The sequence below is a fragment of the Giraffa tippelskirchi genome, chromosome 13 (genome assembly GCF_054371585.1).
Source record: "Giraffa tippelskirchi isolate mGirTip1 chromosome 13, T2T-mGirTip1v1.2.pri, whole genome shotgun sequence".
Classification (NCBI taxonomy): Eukaryota; Metazoa; Chordata; class Mammalia; order Artiodactyla; family Giraffidae; genus Giraffa; species Giraffa tippelskirchi.
This window is the reverse complement of record NC_137287.1, coordinates 28,792,961-28,815,546: the sequence shown is the minus strand read 5'-3', so window position 1 is coordinate 28,815,546 and position 22,586 is coordinate 28,792,961. Positions and strand designations below refer to the sequence as shown.

General features: G+C 41.5%; 1 long non-coding RNA gene and 1 pseudogene across 1 annotated transcript in view; one reads left to right on the top strand and one right to left on the bottom strand.

The window, feature by feature from the left end:
* LOC145532072 (uncharacterized) overlaps window positions 1–22,586 on the bottom strand; it is a 318,302-nt gene that overhangs the window by 232,206 nt on the left and 63,510 nt on the right. The window contains exons 2-3 of the long non-coding RNA XR_014072964.1: window positions 11,055–11,163; window positions 4,061–4,158 (exon numbers count right to left, since the gene is read on the bottom strand). This is a non-coding gene — a long non-coding RNA (uncharacterized LOC145532072). The remainder of the gene's footprint in view (window positions 1–4,060; window positions 4,159–11,054; window positions 11,164–22,586) is intronic.
* On the top strand, window positions 11,530–11,688 carry LOC145533633 (U2 spliceosomal RNA; annotated as a pseudogene).

Sequence of the window (22,586 nt, the reverse complement as noted above, 5' to 3'; positions counted from 1 at the left end):
GGGTTGATTTCCTTTAGGATTGACTTGTTTGATCTCCTTGCCGTCCAAGGAACCCTCAAGAGTCTTCTCCAGCACCACAGTTCGAAAGCACCCATTCTTCAGCACTCAGCCTTCTTTACGGTTCCCACTAGCTATCTCTTTTACACAAGGTAGTGTATGTGTGTTATTTTTGAAATGTATAAAAGAAAAAGAAGATACGAGAGGGCATGATAGTGGTTATGCTTGAGAAGGAGGAAGTAGCTCATTAGGAAGGGACACACAAGGGCTTCTGGATGTCAGAAATGTTCCTTTTCACTAGCCAGGTAATGGTTTAACAAATGTTTGCTTTGTGATATTTCATTAAGCTGTGCATGTGTGGCTGTTTTACCCTTATCTGAATGTGTGTTATACATCATAATATAAAAGTATTAAGGTCTTAATGAATAAACAAAAAGCAGAAGGGACAGCTAAGGCATTTGAAAAAGAATTTCAGTCTCTTGCTTTCAGCTGGTCCACACCATCACCAGTTCACTGGTTAACTGGTGTGTAACCAGCAGGCCACATGCTCCTCCATAGGCTGCAGGCACTAGGTTAAACTATGGTGCTGTCATTCAGGACCTTTTAAATCAGATCTCTGAGCACACCCCAGCCTCCAGCATCCTCAGTGGGGTGACTTTTGTCAAATGGCTGTCTGCATCACAGGAACCCAGAAAAACACTGCCATATGGCAAGGTTCTTAAGTGGGGAAGCCTGAGGCACTGAGAGAGAAAATGAGATTCCAAGAACCACTTAAGAGCATATCTATTGTTTTTTGGGGGATTGGGGGTGGGGGTGTTCTGGAAGCCACAGCAAGGTTGGCTCCCTATTTCCTTTAGTGATGCATACACCAGCCTCTTAACAAGAAAGGAGAGGACTTTTAAAGACCCCAGGACACTTGCTCTTATAAGCGGAAAAAGAAAGAGAAAACTGAAATGAAGAAGAAGGAGCCATGATCTGTATTAATTTCCTATGGCCGCTGTAACAAATCACCACATACTCAGTGGCTTATACAATACAAATCTAATATGTTACTGTTCTGAAGGTCAGAAATCCAAAATGTATCTCACTGGGCCAGAACCAAGGTGTCAGCAGGCCCTGTTCTTTTCTGGGGGCTCTAAAGAAAAATCTGTTTTCTTGCTTTTTTGAACTTTAAGAGACTTCCTATATTCCTTGGCCAGTGATCCTCTTTCATCTTCCAAGTTAGTAATGGCTGGTCAGTAATTTCTCATTACACCTGCTCTCTCTCTGAGTGTGAATTTCAGCTTCCCTCTTTTTGGGGCTTTCTTGGTGGCTCAGATGGTCAGGAGTCTGCCTGCAATGCAGGATACACGAGTTCGATCCTTGGGTTGGGAAGATCCCCTGGAAAAGGAAATGACAACCCACTCCAGTATTCTTGCCTGGAGAAGTCCACGGACAGAGGAGCCTGGCAGGCTACAGTCCATGGGGTCACAATGAGTCAGACATGACTGAGCAACTAACGCACACCTTCCACATGTCAAGGTCCTTTTGATTATATTGGGCCCGTTTGCATAATCTAGGGTCATCTCTCTGTTTTATTAATAAATCGGTTAGTCAGGGGCTCCCCTGGTGGTCCAGTGGTTAAGAATCCACTTTCCAATATAGAGGATACAGGTTTGATCCTTGGTCAGGGAACTAAGGTTACCCCATGCAGTAGGGCAACTAAGCCCACGGGCCACACCTAGAGAGAAGCCCGCATGCTGCAAGTAAGACTCCCAGCTAAGACTTGACATAGCCAAAAAATAGATATTTTTTTAAATAAAAATAAATCAGTTAATTAGTCACCTTTATTCCATCTGCTACCTTAATTCTCAGTTGCCATGTACCATAACATAATCACAGGTTCTGGTAATTGGGACGTGGAGATCTTTGGGGGGGGCATTATTCTGTCAACCACCCCACTCCTGATCCATGTCTGTGCTGTCTGCCTCCCCACTGGCTCCGTAAGTGCTAGAAGCTTTTACCCCCCACTGCTGTCTTCCCAGCATTTAGAACAGTGCTAGTCTCAGAGCAAGTTCCCAACAAGTGTTTGTTTGAAGATGTTAAACATCTTCTGAGTATCCATGCAGTGACTAAGAGCAATTAATCTCAAGAAATCTTTCTCATATAACATGAAGTGTTAGTCACTCAGTCAAGCCCGACTCTGTGACCCCATGGAACTCTCCAGCCAAGAATATTGGAGTGGGTAGCCGTTCCCTTCTCCAGGGGATCTTCCTGACCCAGGGATAGAACTCAGGTCTCTCTCATTGCAGGCAGATTCTTTACCATCTGAGCCTTCAAGGAAGCCCATCATATAACATAAATGTGCTTGTATTTGAATGCACATGGATCAGACAGAAGTCAGAGGAACAACAGTGGACGGGAGGGAAAAGAGAAATTTTCTGTGGAAACTTTAGAGCCTTCAACAACCAACTTTCATGTTGATTTAGCACTTATGGGGGTGTTGGCTTTGGGCAGACACAGCACCCAGGACAATAAGGGAGACTTTTTCTTGTTTGGCTGTGCTGGGTCTTCGTTGCTCTGTGGGCTTTTCCCTAGTTGTGGTGCGCAGGCTTTTCCTTGCGGTAGCTTCTCCTGTAGCAGAGCCTGGGCTCTCCTCGGGCTTCAGTAGCTACAGCCCCCAGGCTCTAGAACACAGGCTCAATAGTTGTGTGCACAGGCTTATTTGCCCCTCAGCTTGTGGAATCTTCCCAGACCAGGGATTGATCTCATGTCCCCTACACTGGCAGGTGGAGTCTCTACCACTGAACCACCAGGGAAGCCCAATAAGGGAGACTTACATAACTCGGAAGAAGTAAGGAGTCCAGACATTAAATAATCACAAAGTTTAGAATTCAAATATGTTTTATAGGATTGGTATCCCAGGTCCTCCTAGGTCCCTATAATGCTAATCCTTGGGACACAAACAAGACATCACAAAATAGAAAATTTACCTCTTCTTTGCATCTTCTGTAATCCTTTTTCTTTTTCTTTTTTTTAGCTTGGTAGCAATTTTTTAGATTTCTTTTATTGAAATATAGTTGATTTATAATTTCTGCTGTATAGCAAAGTGACTCAGTTATACACATATATATTCTTTTTCATATTCTTTTCCATTGTGGTTCATCACAGGACACTGAACATAGTTCCCTGTGCTATACAGTAGGACCTTGTTGCTTACTTATCCTATATAATATAGTTTGTATTTCTGCAGTCCTTCTTAGTAGAGAAAACAAAATCTGCTCGGGATTGCTCTGTCTTGAACAGCCTAACACTTGCTGATCTTTTTTTTATTAATTGAAGTATCATTGATTTACAGTATTGTGATAGTTTCAGATGTTTAGCATAGTGATTTGGTATTACTGCATACTCCTTTTCAACAAAGAGAGAGCAGGCTCCACCTCACTGTGCTGTTTGTGGCCAAACAGCACAGGTGGCTCCAGGTGGCTGGTTTAAGAAGCCTTGGGGCCAAGTCCCTCTTTTCACACTTGAAGAAACACAGAATTGGTCTCCTGAACCTCATCTCCTGAATCCTCATCCCATGTCCACTTCCTATGTGAAAGAGTCTCCAAGAAGTAACAGGAGAAAAAACAGACCATCACTCAAAGGATGAGAGAAGAGAGAGGGAAAAGAGGCTGGATGGTAGCTGTTTTCTCTCTGGCCAGGTTGCTGAGCACCAGGTTTTGGAGGGAAGACGGAAGAATGTGAGGGAGCAGAAGGGAAAATGAAGCAGTCAAACCCCCCGCTGTCAGGGAAGCCTGCTCGGTTCTGGATGTACCCACCAGCAGCAGGAATATTCTAGATGCGAGGAGGGAGGAGGAGGTGAGCCAGGAAGCAGCTGGGGGTGAGCCAGAAGCTGGGGCACAGGACTTGAACTTGAGGAGGCGGTCCTGGAGCGACTGTGAGCCAATCACACCCATCAGAAGTTTTCTCCTGCACTCCCCACGCCACCCAAGCCCCAAGAAAGCCAGCCCTTGCCCCTCCAGCCAAGCCAGCCTCCTGGCACATGTGCAGAGAGCTCTGACTTAACGACAGCCAAAATTACCTTTCTAGGAAAATGCTTCCACCTTCTGAAAAGGATTCTGAGAAAATATTGTACACAGCAGTGGATTTCAAAACTTGTTTTATAGCAGACGAATCTTTCTGTCAGTGAACAAACAGGATCACCAGTTAATGGTCTGGCAAGCAGAGTTTCTAAAAAATATTTGACTGGAACACAACGAGTACTCAAACATGTATTATCAAAATAAATGCATATATAGACAAATAAAATTAGAATTGCTCTGATTAAAGTTGGGGGGGGCGGTAAGGCTGGTAGGTCCTGGAACTCCAGCTCCTTGCCCCACTCCAACGCTGTCATCTCTTGTAAGCAGCTAATTATAGATTGAAAAGTACTGAAACCATCCATCCTGCTCCCATCCCTGCCATGTTGGAACAGATGCAGGTCCTCGGGTTTTGAGGGGGTCTAAAGACTCTCATATTTGAAGAATTAATGACAATAAATGATAGGAAAATAGAATAAAAGTGTTCCTTACACAGAAATATCTTGACTAGATGTCAGAGATGCAAAATCAAAATTGGCTGGCTGTTCTGACTGGTTGAGCTTTGGCATCCATCCCTACTTGGTCCATGTAGTGGTTATCTTCTGCTGTGTAACAAACCACTCCAAAACTTAGAGGTTCAAAACAGTGATTATTTATTTCTTTCACCATTCCATGGGTCAGCAATTTGAACTGGGTTCAGCTGGGAGGTTCTTCTGACCTCAGTTGCCTTAGCTAAGGTTCCTGTGCATGTCTGTGATCAGCTGATGGTTAGCTGGGGCTGCCTGGGGATGGCTTCACTCATATGACTGGTGGGTAGCTGGCTGTCACAGAGCCAACAGGGGTCTCTGACCAGGTGTCCCTCATCATCCACTAAGCCATCCTGAGTTTGTCCTATGGAGGTGGATGGTTCCCAAAACATTGAGAAGAAGCTGCAAGGAGGTGACTTTCTATTGGTCAAGACAAAGCACACGGATGTCTCTGATTCAAAGGAGAGATTAGTAGGTTCCACTGCTTGGTGACAGAAGCATACGACCAGTTTTGCATTCTACTACAGAGACATAGAAGAACTTGCCAGAGTTCTGGGAAGGAGAGTTTATTTTGAAAGACCCAGTTGCTCAGTAGGTGAATGATTCAACTGTTATCCATGGATTTGCAGCCACAATGTCCAGCGGACTATGAAACAGGGTTCCCAAGCTTCCCTGCCCACCCAGCACACCACACCCCATATGAAGCACAGGGTACTCTGTCTCATTTGCTTCCTGCCACCACCATCCCCAAGAATAAGAAGCAACACCATTCTTTCACCAAAGCTTGGACCAGGCCCTCTGGACTCCAGTCTTCCCTCAACTTCCCCCACTCACAACACAGCCCCTCATCCAACTCTATATTCTGGCTTTTCTGGCAATGCCCTTTGTCCCTACCTTCTACTCTTCAGCCCTACACGTACAGACCAATGGAAATGCTAAGAAAACTGATTACAGTGGGAAGGCATTTATGACGCAGTCTATGATGTGGAGTAGATTGTGCATAGTGATGCCCACAGTCCTGAATTCAGTTCCACAGCTACACCTGTTCCTACCTGAATGACTCGGGCAAGTTACTCAACTTCCCTGATCCTCACTCTCTTTAACATGGAGCTACCTTACTCTATTATATTAATAATATAAAACGTAAATAATGTAGTGAGTGTTTAGTACATGCCAGCAACAGTTCTGAGAGCTTTGCACTTATTTTAACTGACATAACAACTCTATGATGTGGGGATCTATTTTTATCCTTACTTTATAGAAGAGAGTGAGATTCCCTAGAAGCTCAGTGCCTTGGTCATGGCCACACAGCCATTAAGGTCAAAGCCAGGATTCAAACCTAGATAGTCTGGCTTCCAAGTGTGTGTTCTAGCCACTAGATTTAACTCTTTCATGGCATGTAGATTTTGTTGCAATGTGAGTTCCATTTAGCCATTAGTAGTGATGATTATGTTGGGGAAAATTGTGAGATGCAGCCCATGACCAGTGTGAAGAAAGTGAGCTAAGATAGACTGGCAATGCCTCTCAAGGCACAAGGATAAGGAGGAGTAGTATGGTTCCAGCACATAGTTTGTATCTGCCTTATCTTCACTATGCTGCTTCCAGATACTGACTCTAAAAAGAACCCCCACTCCAGGTTGCATAAAACAAACGCCTACACAGAATCTCTACCCAGGAATTCACAGTGCATATTTGCACAATGAACTCACTCCCCCGTCCTCTCTGCTCTCTTGACTTCTGCGTCACTCACATTTGGGTTTCCATGCCAACACCTCTGGTTTCCCTAGTCTGCTCTCACGGTGGATTAACAACCCACAATACTAATTGGGAGAATGGACATGTGACCAAACACATTCCACTGGTTTTCAGACGGTGGTCCCATGCAGCACTCTGACAACTGTTGATCGCAAAGAACCAGTGCTCAGAGGCTGTGAGGAAAGGATTTTGAAACAAACAAGGAATTTCTCTGACATCTTAAATGTTATCTTTAAAACTCCTATGATATTTGCATGTCACTTTACATTACATCTGTGTTTAATATAAGCCTAAAATTTTTTTAATTACTTTTCATCAGGAATAAATGATGCTCCAGGGTGATGGGTCTCATTATCTTATGGCTTGTTGTTCTGCCAGGAAGCTGGCCTCATTCCTTCTGCTCTAGACAAACTTCAACCTCCAAATCATGATGTAGTGAAAAGATCTTAAGATGAATGAGCCCTACAGACCCTACATCCCTCTCACTGGCTGGATGACCTTGGGCAAATTCCTCTACTGTGTGAGCCTCAGTTTCCTCATGTGCAAAATGGGGATGTTGTAAGAATTAAGGAAAATACTTTTACAAAGGTGCTAAACCTAAAAAGTATTTAATAAATGCTGCTTCCATTTCCCTCTTTTCACACCTTTTAGGTTATTTCAAGTTTCGTCTACAAATTTTTGCTTATGTCAGGGTACCCCACTGACAATCTAAAGTGGCAAAGAAGTCAGAAATCTCACACTGCCCCACCTTTTTCCTCTCTTCCAGCCATTTTTTTGGTTCCTCCAGGATAACACATTTTGGATTGAACCAGTTGGGGGAGAGGGGAGCCTCTCTTTGTATCTAGCAGTTTAGAAAAGCTGAAAACCTTCAAGTTGCAATCTAGTAAAAACTAGATTCTGCTTGGTAATTTAACTAACCTTCAACCCTAGGTACAGTGTATTTATGTGCAGCTGGCTTTTTTTTCCCGATCTGGAAAACATGTGTTTTAATCCAATCATTTCTAATTTTTTGGAAAAACAAGTAATATGTGAAAATATTTATTTTTAAAACACATAGAATGAAAGAATTTCAAATGAAAAATAATTCTTCTCTATGTCTGCTTCCCCACCTATCCTATTCCTCAGTCTTCTTCAGGCAACCAAGAGTATTAGATTCCTATACAGCTTATTAGAAATATTCTATTTACATAAAAGCAGCAAAATAGAAATTAACATTGTTTTAGATCGGTGTAAATATATAGATACAGGTAAGAATATATAATATACACATGGATTTATAGATTCACTTTATATGAATGGAAGTAAATATAAATGCAGAGTTCTTCATAATATATCATAAAGGTTACTTATTTCAGTATGCGTAGCTCTCTTTCCTTCTTTTAATAGCTGCATTATTATCATATATATTATTCTTCCATTATTTGGATGAACCATAGTTTTTTTTCACTAGTTTTCTACTGATGGACAGTTTGTATTTAATATTTTCCTGTTATGTTATATCAACATACCTGCATATGGATCTTTATGCAAAGATTTTTACAGTTCATATTTACAGTGTAGGATGGTTTGGTATAGCCCCCAGTGTTAACATATACAGTAAGAATTTAGTAGAGCAAAAACACTCTCATAACTAGACAGTTCTTATGAATTGTATTTTCTTGGCAATGGTCCAGATTCAAACAGCACAGAATGTTGATACATTCCAGAAGGCTGATGAGTGCAAATATTACCTAAAGAAACACCTCTGTCAGTAGTAGAAGAAAATAAAATGACCTTCCCCAATCTTCTCCCCACCACGCCTGAAGGAGCCAAACTTGATTGTCACAGCCCTAGAATGCCCATTACTATTTATGACAAGCAAAATATTTGCTTGCGAGGTGCCTGGAGCATCTTAACTTTTTTGAGATCATATACCTGTTAGAGAAGGGACTTCCCAGGTGGCACAGTGGTAAAGAATCCACCTGACAATGCAGGAGACAAAGTCTCAATCCCTGGGCGGGGACGATTCCCTGGAGTAGGAAATGGCAACCTGCTCCAGGATTCTTGCTTGGAAAATTCCATGGACAGAGGAAGCTGGCAGGCTATAGACCATGGAATCTCAAAGTCGGACACAGCAGGGTGACTGAGCATGCATACACACCTGTCAGAGAAACTTATAAGAGTTCAGGACTCTTATTATTCCCCATTCCCTCCAAAAAAAAAAAAAAAAAGGAACATACAACTGATTTGGGGGTCTCAACTTTACACACATTACCTCTCAGACATGCAAATAAAGTGCAGTTTATTACTGATATGGTATTTCTCATCACTGACTATGGAGCAGCCCCACTGACTATGGAGCGGGAATAAAAGAAAAAAATAAATTTTAGTCCAAGGACTTCCCTGGTGGTCCAGCGGCTAAGACTCTGCACTCTCAGTGCAGGGGGCCCAGTTTCGATCCCTGGTCAGGGAACCAGATCGCACATGCTGCAACTAAGATCCAGTGCACCAAGTAAATAAATATTTTTAAAAATTAATAAAAAACAAATTTTAGTCCAGTTGGATACAACAATTTAAATCACTCCTTCAGGTAATGCACAGCCTCTCAGGTTGCTCATCTTCCACCCACAGGAGACCTCTGAGGCTCTGCCTGGGCAGTGACCTCTGGCTTCTGCCTGGAGATGATCTCAACCCTGGCCGTGACAGTGGGGTCAGGTGAACTAGCCCTGGCCGTATAGCACTGGTCCTGAGTCACAGGTAACCCATCAGTTATGCATCACCAGATATTTCCAACACAAGTATTATCTCTCTTATTCATATATGGAATTTTTTTTAAAAGGAAAAAGGGACTCCCTCCCTCACTTCCTTCAGGTCTTTATCAGATGTCACTTTTTAAAAAACAAAATAAAATTCTGTTCTGATAACTTTTTTATTATTGAGGAAAAAAATTCATATAAAAGAAAATTACCCATTTTTTATGCATGGTTCATTGGCATTTATATTACAACCATGATGTTGTATGATCATCACTTCTATATAGTTTCAAAGCATTTTTATCACCCCAAAAGGAGACTCCATAATCACTAGGCACTCATTTCTCATTCCCAGGTGATGACGTTTTTTAAAACTAAAATAAAGAAATGGGAGTATTATTATCCCCTTCCTTGCTTATTTTTCTCCATATGACCTACCGTCATCTCACACACTGTTTCCTTATTTATCTTGTTCTTTGTCTGCTACTACTCCTACCTCCTCTAGAATATAAATACCACAAGAGAAGAAAAAAATTCTTTTAGCTGTTTTAATCACTGTTCAATCTGCAGTACCTAAAATGATACCTAGAACATACACGTAAAATATGCCTCAAAAACTAAATGTATTTCTTGATCAGTGAATTGCTTTTGCCTTGTGAATCCATGCTGGATCATTACTTCTCTTTTCACTTACTTAAAAATTGTGTTTCCAAACCCAATCTGAAATTTACCTAGAAACTTACCAGTAAGTTCTACAGTCACTGGTTCTAAGAATACATCTCTTTTTTTATCTTAAAAAATAAAGGCCAGAGAGAGGATACTAAGTGAAGTAAGTCAGACAAAGACAAATATCATATATCACTTATATCTGGAATCTAAAAAAAAGATACAAATGAACTTATATATAAAACACACACACACACACACAGAAATAGTCTCGGACTTTGAAACCAAACACATTGTTACCAAAGGGGAAATGTAGTGGGGGGAAGGGGAGAGATAAATTAGGAGTTTGGAACTATCACCTATACACCACTATATATGACACAGATAATTAACAAGAACCCACTGTATAGCACAGGGGGATCTACTCAATATTCTGTAATAACTCATATGCAAAAGGAATCTGAAAAAGAATAGATAGATGTGCTTGTGAAAAAGCATGGATAATTAATCACTTAGTGTACACCTGAAACTAACACAACCCTATAAATCAACTACACTCCAATATAAAATAAAAGTTAAATTAAAATCTTGATAAAATAAAACAGACCAGAGAATTCACCTCAAGCAGAATTGCATGAGGGTTTTTTCTTAATTAAGAAACCAAGCCAGTTTCAATCGAAATTCAAGCTCACAGCTGAGTTCATAAACTACCTAAGGTTCTACTGAATCTCGTTCCTGGAAGACATCCCTGTCTCCATTAGCATGGACTGTCTTGCTCCAATCATGCAGCCCTATTTGGGCTTCCTTTGCCTACCTTGCAATACCATTGGAAATACCTCACTGGTAGTGGAAATACCCCACCAGTCACCTGGCTGAGTCCTGTCGATTTGTGGACATGAAAACCAAGGCTCAGAGATAAGAAGCCCAAAGCTAAAGAGCAGCAACTACAAAAGCCGTGACTCAGTTCCCCAAAAGACAACAAGCTCTCTGAGAACAAGCAATGTGTCTTATTTATCTTTCCACTTCCATTACCCTTAACTCTGCCCAGCACACGATGGTACTCAACAGTGCTCACTAAATGAGTAAATGCCTCCGCAGTCTATTTCTAGATGACTAACCATCATAGCTTTTTCCACCAGTTTTCTACTGATGGACAAACACGCTGTATTTTATATTTTCCTATTATGTTATATCAATATACCTGCATAAGGATCTTTATGCAAAGATTTTTTTACAGTTCATATTTACAGTGTAGGATGGTTTGGTATGGCCCCTGTGTTAACATACACAATAAGAATTTAGTAGAGCAAAATCACCTTCATAACTGAAACAGTTCTTGTGCATCGCATTTTCCTGGCAGTGGCCCTGGTTCAAACAGCACAGAATATCGGTACATTCCGCAAGTCTGATGAGTGCAAATATTACCTAAAGAAACACCTCAGTTAGTAGTGAATGAAAATACATAATCTCTCCCAGTCTTCTCCCCACCACCCCCAAAGGAGCCAAACTTGATTGCCACAGCCCCAGCACGCCTATTACCTTCCCTCAGATGAAACTGCAGAATGATTTAACAAATTTCTTTTTTCCTTCCAGTTTTATTGAGATATAACTGACATGGAACATTTTATAAGTCTAAAGTGTATAGCACCATGATGTGATTTACATACATCCTGAAATGATTATCACAATAACTTTAGTGAACATCATCTCCCATAAATGCAAAATGAAAGTAACAGAAAAAATTTGTGTGTGATGAGAACTCTGAAGATTTACTCTCTTAACAACTTTCATATCATTTCTCGGCCTTTCGGCTAAGATCAAGTGTAGTATATAATATACAGCAGTATTAATTATAGTGTATTCATCATGTTATATGTTACATTTCTGGGACTTGTTCATCTTATAATTGGACATACGCAGTATCTTCTGACTGCCTTCATCCAATTCCCCTCCCCACAATATCCCTGCCTTGGTTAATCACAAATCTGATCTTTTTTTCGGTGTGTTTGCTTGTATGTTTTTATGAGCCTGTGATTTAACAGATTTCTTATCTCACCTGCTGGAAGCCAGTAGCTCCCAGATATATCTGTGCTCACACAGTTCCAGGACTGTTTCTGGGGGAGAAACTCAGCTCTGGTTTTTGGTAGAAGCCAATCAAGGGTTCAGGAATTTTCCAAAATTGAACAGCAGTCCAAACAGCACTCACTGATAATAAGTCTGTTCATCTCCAAGTTGAATTTTGCTCTCGAGTTTCTGATTAGAACCTAGATGTTCCAGACTGACCTAATCTAGAGTCTAGTGCTGTTTGGCAACCCATAATTAACAGGTTGCTGTTCAATAGAGAGGAAACGCACAGATGAGAAGCTGGGGGAACTTTGGCCAGAAAATCATTTAAGAAATGTACTTGCTGTTCCCTCTGTCCTCATGTCCCAAACCCTACCAGGCTGGCTGCTTCTCATCACTCTCCACTCAGAAGGCATCACTCATAGACTTCTTTCCTGGTTATTTTGGTTACTTAAAATGCACAGATTTTGACCCAGAAATTCCATTTAAGGATATTTATACTAAGGAATTAATAGTATGAGTATCAGAGAATAACTGTACAAAAACATAAACTTTAGCTTCTTAAAAAGTTTAAAAAATTTGCAAATAGCCTAAAATTTCTATGGTTGATTAAATAAAGCATGATACTATGGACTACCATATAAATTTTTATATAATGAGTGTGAAAATATATTTATTGATATAGAAGATGTCCATTTAGTTAAGTTGCCAAAAAAGAAAAAAACAGTTAAAAAAACCAACAAGCAAGAAAGCAAAGAGATCATTTTAGATATAAATCAGCATAGAATGTTGCCCTCCTTTGCCTGCCTCTATCACTGTCATACCACTCTGTTTTATTTTCTTCATAATGCTAATTTCACTTGCTTCCCAAGTGGCCCTAGCGGTAAAGAACCCACCTACCAATGCAGGCGATGTAAGAGACTTGAGTTTGATCCCTGGGTCAGGAAAATCCCCTGGAAGAGGAATGGCAACTCACTGCAGTATTCTTGTCTGGGAAATTCCATGAACAGAGCCTAGTGGGCTACAGTCCATGGGGTTGCAAAGAGTCGGACGTGACTGAGCACGCATGCAGGGCAGATCAAACACTCTCAAAGATGCACGCAGGGATGGTGTGTGTGTGTGTGTGTGTGTGTGTGTGTGTGTCCCAGGAGAGGGGAACTGGAAAATCCCTGTGTGTGTGTGTGTGTGTGTGTGTGTGTGTGTGTCCCAGGAGAGGGGAACTGGAAAATCCCTGCTCTCTATGACATAGAAATAAAATATTCCTGATGGCTCGCTCTCACACCAAGTTATTAACACCTATGGCTCAACCATTCATCATAGATCTCCTTTCCCATTTTAGGCAAGACGTCCTCAAAATGTCCTGGCCTCTGCCAACAGCACGTCAGACACTTCCAAGCACTCAGAACTAGAGAAGAAATGCCAGGTTTTGGTTAAATGAGTTACACCACACACAAGCAATAAAGCATTCAGTGCTGAAACCTACTGAGATGTTTAAGTAAATCTTTTGCAATCCAAAAGGCACTTTAGGATTTTTTAGAACCTAAAATCATGGGAAGAAATCTGATTTTGGATGTCAAGAGATACAGGCGATTGGGCCGACTTGAAGGAGGCTTTTTCATTGAACAGAAGAGTCACTCCTTGCAATAGAGTTCCAAAGGAATCCGGCTTCATCTGCCACCTTCCAGAAAAACAGAGCAAATGCATATTTTAAATTCTAGTTGTTTACCAAGTTTTTAAAAAGGCACTCATAGGAAAACGATTAAAAGGAAACAATTATTCACCAGATTTTTAACTGGGCCTATCTTTTGGTCAGGATTTCTAGTTTCTTCCCGGTGTACTTTTTTATATTTTCCAAACTTTCCACAATAAGCATGTATTTACTGTCATAAACTTTTTACAAAGATTGGCTTCGCATTTATTTTTGGCCGCACTGGGTGTTTGTTGCTACACACGGGCTTTCTTTAGTTGTGGCAAGTGGGGGCTACTCTCTAGTTGTGGAGGAGGGCTTCTCATTGCAGTGGCTTCTCTTGTTGCAGAGCATGGGCTCTAGAGTGTGCAAGCTCAGTAGTTGTGGCTCACAGGCTTAGTTGCCCTGTGGCCTGCGGGATCTTCTCGGACCAGGGATCAACCCTGTGTCCCATGCATTGGCAGAGAAATTCTTAACCACTGGACCACCAGGGAAGTCCTGGTTTTCCATTTTAAATTTCATTTGTTTGAACTTTCTACTTTAGGCTTGTTTATCATCAACATTTCTGAATTTATTATACACTGAACCTACTGTATCTGAGTCAGCAAGCTATAGTCCTGGAGCCATTGCCACCTTTTGCAAATAAAGTTTTATTGAAACACACCCACGTCCCTTTGTCTACTCATTGCGTATGGCTGCTTTTGCTCTACGAGAGTAGAGTTCAATAACTGCAACTGTCAACAACAACAACAACAAAAAGCAGAAGTCTGCAAATAACAAAAGACTTTATTGGGGTCTTAAGAATAGCAATTCTGGAGATAGAATTGGGTAAAACTGAAAGAGTATTCTGAAAAAGAGGAAGAGTCAAGAAGGGCTTCTATAAAAGCAACAGCCATGAGGTGGTCCTCTGACACAAGAAGGAAATATTGATCCTTAAGGGATGGCTGTCACTGGTCGCTTTAGGGTCTGATAAATATCTTCAGTTTCTAGAACCTTATGCAAATGTTCTGGATGCCTGTATTAAGATGATAAGTGTTCAGGATTTCACTGCTGGTCCAGTGGTTAAGAATTCACCTGCCAATACAGGGGACACAGGTTTGATCCCTGCTCTGGGAAGATTCCACATGCTGTGGGGCAACGAATCCCATGCACTGTAACTACTGAGCCTGCACTCTAGAGCCTGTGCTCCGCAACAAGAGAAACCACTGCAATGAGAAGCCTGCACACTGCTACTAGGGAGTAGCCCCCACTCACCACACCTAGGAAAGCCCACACACAGTAACAAAGACCCAACACAGCCAATAATAAGTAAATAAATTTTTTTAAAAAAGATAACTGGTCAAAAGGTCAGATTTCATCCATAAGTCCCACTTTCTCAGTGGCCTCCTAGCTCCGTTTTAGCAACACTGACTCCATTTTTATTTTCCTTTCACACAACAGAGGCCACATGGCCCACAAAGTCTGTAACACTTGATATCTGCTTCCTTCCAGAAAAAGTGTGCTGACTTTTGTGCTATAGGAAAAGCTATAAGTTAAGGTAACAGGAATCAACAGTGAGTAAAACCAAAAAAGATACATCCCCAGCATCATGGAATTTGTCATTTTTTTGCCTATGACTGCAAGGATACTCATATTCTTAAAAACAGTTGCCCTATGGTTACGGGAATTAACCCAGGTTGTGGTTTTCGCAGCTTTATTCTTTGTGGTTAGAGCAGAATCTTGATGGTTCTGAGATGCAGAGAGCCAAAGTTTTGTTTTCCCTGTTAGCAACAGAAATGAGATGTTAACCTGGGCTCCCCTACCCCTCAAGAATACCTGGCATATGGCTAAGGTCTCAAGAAACTTTAGCTATTATTATCAGTATCATCCAAGGGCTCCCAAAGGTACTCTGCCATCCTGTGCCTGAGACTCAGGCTGCATCCCAGCTTTAACAAACCAGTGTCTCTTATGTCAAGCCAGCAGAAGTCTTAGGTCCAGAGAATCTAATGTGGTTCTCCTTCTATACCTAAAATAGCTTATTGGAGAGAATTTAGATGTATGGTGTATGGAAAGCACACAATTGGCTCCTAAATGCAAGCATCACCTGCTTGGGATACTAGAGATGCATAATAAAGTAACGAGTTTCGAAACACAGTTAGGTAAACAAGCTTCTGAGGGGATACAACGACCACTGTTTGCCTTCTGTTGTCTCCATCTCCTTGGAAACATCCTAATTGGCTTATCAAAAGCTCAGAAGAGTCTTAGAAGATCTGCTGTTCACCCTGCAACAGGGATGCACTTAAGTATTCAATGAAAGAGGCAAGCACCGGATTGGCCATGTTAACCGGCCAGGCAAGCAGAAACACAAGAGAAACAGGTGGGGAGAGAAGCAGGGCTTGGCGCCTCCTCTGCAAAAGGAACTCTTCAGGTAAATGCTCTAATTAGGTGCTTGGAGTCTGTTCAGTATTCAATAGGATCTCTCCCAGTCTGTCTCCTTTATTCAATTAAGAAAGTGATAGGAACCTTCCATTTTCCCTATGATTTAAAAGAATGATAAGTGATCAGGTAGAGGTGGGGGATTTTTTTTAGGCACATTTCTAAGAGAAACTTCTGCAGAATTGAATCATGTCTGCTTCTGGGAAACTCATCAAACAGGCTATTGGCAATTCAAATTGTCTCCCCCACACAACACACCTTCTGTCAGCAGCAATATCCACCGCAAAGTAAATCATTCAGAGCCGGGAGGGATGTGTTGAGTTTTCAAACTAAACAAAACACTAATTATTATTACTATAAAGCTCATTTAGTCCAGAAAGAGAGAGTACACATGATTCAGGTAAATGTTCAAACTGGAAGGAGTGACCAAAAAAAAAAAAAAGAAAAAAAATGCAGGCAGCAACTTGTGGGATATATTTAGTGAGCATCCCCAATTGCACACGGTGCTCTGAGTACCATTTTTTCTACCGTTTTCTGATTCTAGCAGGTCTAATATGCCTGAGTGTAGGATGCCTGAATTTTCTTTTTTCATATGAAGTATTCTCTACTATTCAGGGTTTAACTACCCAAGATTTTTGCTTTACCTTTTAATTTTGAACCATTCTGAGATGTGGAATAAAGAAGAGAAGGTGAAATCCTATGAGCTTTGGGGGCTGGAGTGAGATGTTTCACCTAAAACTAGAGCATAGTTTCTAGGTTCCCACAGAGTCTGAGTTTAAAATCTGGCTCATTGAATGAATGACCTTGTGTGAGTTACCTAACTTCCAAAGACTCAGCTTCCTCATTTTGCCATATGGTTATAGTAACAACATTTCCTCATGGAGTTATTGTGAGGATTAACAATGTATGTTAAATACTTATCATGGTAAAACAGTAAGTGCACAAAAGTCTCAGCTGCCATGACCACCACCATCATCATCATTTCATCGTCATTTGGCAGCCCAATTTTGAAGTAAATGCCTCAATTCTCTGATAACATCATATCTAAGTGGTTGGCCAGCCTTTGTCTGAACACCTCCAAGGACAAGAAGCTCACTACCTGAGTCTATGCATATCTTTGGTCCTTAGAACATTCTTTCATATGTGCAATCGAAATTTCTCCAGCTATGGCTTCGGACACTTGGTTTTAATTCTATCCCATGGGAGTCTTAAAGGACAGGGATAATCCCTCTTGTAGTTTGTATTAGTGAAGGTTTGGTGTCATTGTACATAACAAAAACCAGTCTAGTTTTAGCCTTAAAGGAAACTGACTGGAAAGATGTTGGGCATCTGATTAGATCAACAAGGAGAAGGGGAAGGAGCTGAAAGAGCAGGAGGAGGAAGAAGACAGGATGGTAGGGAGGAGAATCAGGCTTAGGGAAAGGAGGAAATGAGACAGGTTCAGGACTAATCTCATCAGGAAAAATCACCAAAACATCAACAAAGGACAGAAATAAAGGACAGAAATGGTATGGACCTAAAAGAAGCAGAAGATATTAAGAAGAGGTGGCAGGAATACGAAGAAGAACTATACAAAAAAGATCTTCATGACCCAGATAATCACGATGGTGTGATCACTCACCTAGAGCCAGACATCCTGGAACATGAAGTCAAGTGGGCCTTAGGAAGCATCACTACAAACGAAGCTACAGGAGGTAATGGAATTCCAGCTGAGCTATTTCAAATCCTAAAAGATGATGCTGTGAAAGTGCTGCACTCAGTATGCCAACAAATTTGGAAAACTCAGCAGTGGCCACAGGACTGGAAAAGGTCAGTTTTCATTCTGATTGCCAAGAAAGGCAATGCCAAAGAATGCTCAAACTACCGCACAATTGCACTCATCTCACACGCTAGCAAAGTAATGCTCAAAATTCTCCAAGCCAGGCTTCAGCAATACGTGAACTGTGAACTTCCAGATGTTCAAGCTGGATTTAGAAAAGGCAGAGGAACCAGAGATCAAATTGCCAACATCCCTTGGATCATCAAAAAAGCAAGAGAGTTCAAGAAGAACATCTACTTCTGCTTTATTGACTACGCCAAAGTGTTTGACTGTGGATCACAACAAACTGTGGAAAATTCTGAAAGAGATGGGAATACCAGACCACCTTACCTGCCTCCTGAGAAATCTGTATGCAGGTCAGGAAGCAACAGTTAGAACTGGACATGGAACAACAGACTGGTTCCCAATCAGGAAAGAAGTATGTCAAGGCTGTATATTGTCATCCTGCTTATTTAACTTATATGCAGAGTACCTCATGAGAAATGCTGGGCTGGATGAAGCACAAGTTGGAATCAAGATTGCCGGGAGAAATATCAATAACCTCAGATATGCAGATGACATCACTCTTATGGCAGAAAGTGAAGAGGAGAAGAGGAACTAAAGAGCCTCTTGATGAAAGTGAAAGAGGAGAGTGAAAAAGTTGGCTTAAAACTCAACATTCAGAAAACTAAGATCATGGCATCTGGTCCCATCACTTCATGGCAAATAGATGGGGAAACGATGGAAAAAGTGACAGACTTTATTTCTTGGGGCTCCAAAATCACTGCAGATGGTGATTGCAGCCATGAAATTAAAGGAAGCTTACTCCTTGGAAGAAAAGCTATGACCAACCTAGACAGCATATTAAAAAGCAGAGACATTACTCTGCCAGCAAAGGTCCATCTAGTCAAGGCTATGGTTTTTCCAGTAGTCGTGTATGGATGTGAGAGTTGGACTATAAATAAAGTTGAGCACCAAAAAATTGATGCTTTTGAACTGTGGTGTTGGAGAAGACTCTTTTGAGAGCCCCTTGGATGGCAAGGAGATCCAGCCAGTCCATCCTAAAGGAAAGCAGTCCTGAATATTCATTGGAAGGACTGATGCTGAAGCTGAAGTTGAAACTCCAATACTTTGGCCACCTGATGTGAAGAACTGACTCACTTGAAAAGACCCTGATGCTGGGAAAGATTGAAGGTGGGAGGAGAAGGGGATGACAGAGGATGAGATGGTTGGATGGCATCACCAACTCAATGCACATGAGTTCGAGTAAACTCCGGGAGTTGGTGATGGACAGGGAGGCCTGGTGTACTGCAGTCCATGGGGTCGCAAAGAGTCGGACACAACTGAGTGACTGAACTGAACTGATCATCTCCAGCACTACCATTAACAAGTCTTACTCACAGCTCCAAGAATGTGACTGGGTCAGCCTGAGTCAGGTCTCATCCCTCCCAGATTAATCAACTCTGGGGACAGGAGTGGAGTCACCTAGGCAGATCTTGATGCTGAGAGCCCATCTGTGTATTGGGGAGTAGAAAAGCATCCCACAGAAGGACACTGTCATCAACTGAGCAGCCTCCCAGCCACCATACTGTGAGGAAGCCCTCGCCATGTGAATCAACCATGGCACAATCCTTAGATACTTGAAGAAGCTACTTTCTAGGATAAATATCCTTCAGTTCTTTCCACTACTGAGATGGAATTAATTATTAATCTAAACTGATCATGTAACTGTTTATTTACTTTTCTTACTAGAATGCTAAACTTCATAAGACAGAGCACCATGTCTAGGTTACTCACTGACAGGTACCTCCCCTTAGCCAGGGACCTGGACCACAAGGTATGCAAATGATTGCTGAATTAGCTAATTGATTTATAAATGCATTAATTAAATTATCATTTTGAGATCCTTGTGGTTACTCACTTCCAAATGTGGCTCTATCACTCTCAGTCAATTCACACTTACGGTGAAAAAAAATTCCAGCGTCAGAAGGCTTTTTGCATGAAATAGGGAGGAAAGTAAAATAACTCACAAGTCTTATTTTCAATCAGTTGGGATTTTATTTTCCCATATGCTCCAGTTATCCTTGCCTAACACACTCCAAAACATGGTGGCTTGAAAAAACAGTAGTTATTGACTTGGCTCATGAAATTGGACAGGGTGTGATGAGCTAGCTGGTCTCTGTTCCATACACCAGCAGCTGGAGTAGCTTGGCTGGGGCTGAAGAATCCCCTTCCAAGATGGCTGGCAAGTTGACACTGGCTCTCAGCTGGAAGCTCAGCTAAGGATGTGGACCAGGACTTCAGTTCCTCTCAAAGCATATCTCTCTATATCCATGCTTGGGCATGCTCACACCATGGGGGCTGGATTCCAAGAGTGAGCATCCCAAGAGAGAAAGCCAGAGAACTCTATGGAATTTTTATGATGCAACCTCTAAACTTACACGGTACCACTTCTGCCATATGCTATTGGTCAATGCATTCCAAAAGGTCGACTCCTTTCAGGAGGAAAGGACATAGACTTCACCACGCTGTGAGATAAGCGTGAAGGCCACACTGAAAAAACAGAATGTGGAATGGGAGATATTGCTGTGGCCAACTTTGGAAAATTCAATCTCTCCCACTACCTCTTCTCTTTTGGCATAGGCAATCAAATTGAGTTTCAGCTTTGCAAGTTTAAACACTCCTGCCCAGTCCTCCACTCAGTCATCAATTTTTTTGTCATCTATGCTGGGCTTAAGATTAAGCTCTGGAAGTACAGAGATAAATGAGAAAACTCTCTTCCCCTGGGGAGTTCACAGATGGGTAGAGATGAATAATGAAGATCCAATGTGATGTGTGATTCAGCCGGAGTATGTAACAACGCAGTGTTGACAGAGAAAGAAATGATTGATTTTGCCTGGAACGAAAGCTAGTTTTTACCAAACACTTTTCTTTAGTGGACATGGGTCCTGTCATGCTGCTAGGTTACCATTTTCAGAATTAATATGTATTCCCCTGGAAGAGCCAGGAAGGCAGCTATATGCCCATCATTCTACCACCAAAGAAAGTCCCACTAGAAGAGCATGTAGACAGCCAGATCGCTCAAGCTGGTTGGGAACCACACCAACCAGAATCAAAAAGAGCTGGTCTCCTTGCTCTCAAAAGCAGTAGTAACTGGGACTGTTGTCTTAGACTTAACAGGAGCCTTGAAATTTTTCACAGGAGAGAGAACTCCAGAAAACAGATAGTGATAATGATCATGATAATAATAATAATAATAATTTTTTAAAATAGACTGCTTTTCAATACATTTTTAGATTTATAGAAAATTTGAGAATACAACACAAAGAATTCCCCTGCACCCTGAGCCCAGTGTCCCATGTTATCAATACCTTAGATTACTTTGGTGAAAAGTGAAATGAAAGTGTCAGTCTCTCAGTCATGTATGACTCTTTACACCCCATGGACTGTAGCCCACCAGGCTCCTCTGTCCATGGAATTCTCCAGGAAAGAATACTAGAGTGGGTAGCCATTCCCTTTTCCTGGGATCTTCCCAACCCAGGGACCAAATCCACGTCTCCTGCAGCAGGCAGATTCTTTACCATATGAGCCACCAAGGAAGCCCAAGATTACTCTGGTAATCTATTATAGTTAATGAGCCAATGGATGCAAGGTTATTAACTAACGCCCATGGTTTAGTCATATTTTCTTTATTTTTACCTACTGTTCTTTTTGTGTTCCAGAATCCATTCAGGACCACATCACCATTAGCTGACATCCCTGTAGGATCCGCTTGGCTATGACAGTTGATCAGATGTTCCTTGTTCCTGATAACCTCGACATTTTTGAGAAATACTGGTCACGTATCTTGTAGGATTCCCTGCACTTGGATTTGTCTGATGTTTTTCTCATGATTATGCTGAGGTTATGGGGTTTAGAGAAGCAGACCATAGAGATAAACTGCCATTTTTATCACATCATATCAAGGGCACCTAGTATCAACATGATTCATGGCTGTTGATTTTAACCTTGATCACTGGCTGAGATCATTTGACATTTGTCAAAATGTCTGCACAGTGAATTACTCTTTTATTCTCCCCCTCCCCTTTATACTGTCCTATTTGGAAGGCAGTAACTGTGTGTAGCCCCCACTTAAGGGAGTGGCCAGCTGTGAGACTCATCCTTGAGCATGATGTGTTGTGTGCATGCTAAGTCGCTTCAGTTGTGTCTGACTCTTTGCAACCACATGGACCATATTCCACCAGGCTCCTCTGTCCATGGGATTCTCCAGGCAAGAATACTAGAGTAGGTTGCCATTCCCTTCTCCAGGGGATCTTCCCAACCCAGGGACCCAGGGATTGAACTAGAGTCTCTTACATCTCCTGCACTGGCAGGTGGGTTCTTTACCACTGGTACCACCTGGAAGACCCTTGAGGATGATATGTCTACGGAAATTATTTGGAATTCTTCTGTTCAGGAAATCTATCTCTTTTCCCCACTTGTGTACATGTTTAAATATTTCTTTGATAGTATGGACTCATGGATATTTATCGATATTAATGTTTCTGTTGCTTGAAATGTTCCAGCTTTGCCATTGTGAGTTCTGTCAGCCCTCCTGTCCTTTTGACATACACCCCGTCATAGCAGTGTAATAACGACTTTTCTTAATTGAAGTATAGTTGATTTACAATATTGTGTTGGTTTCAGGTGCACGGCAAAGTGATTCAGTTTTACATATTTTATTCAGATTATTTTCCATTATAAGTTAATCACAAGATACTGAATATAATTCCCTGTGTTATACAGTAAATTCTTGCTGCTTATCTTTTTTTTTCTTTTGGCTGTACAGGGTCTTTGTTACAGCATGAGAGTTCTCTTTATGGCGTAGGGGCTTAGTTGCCCCAT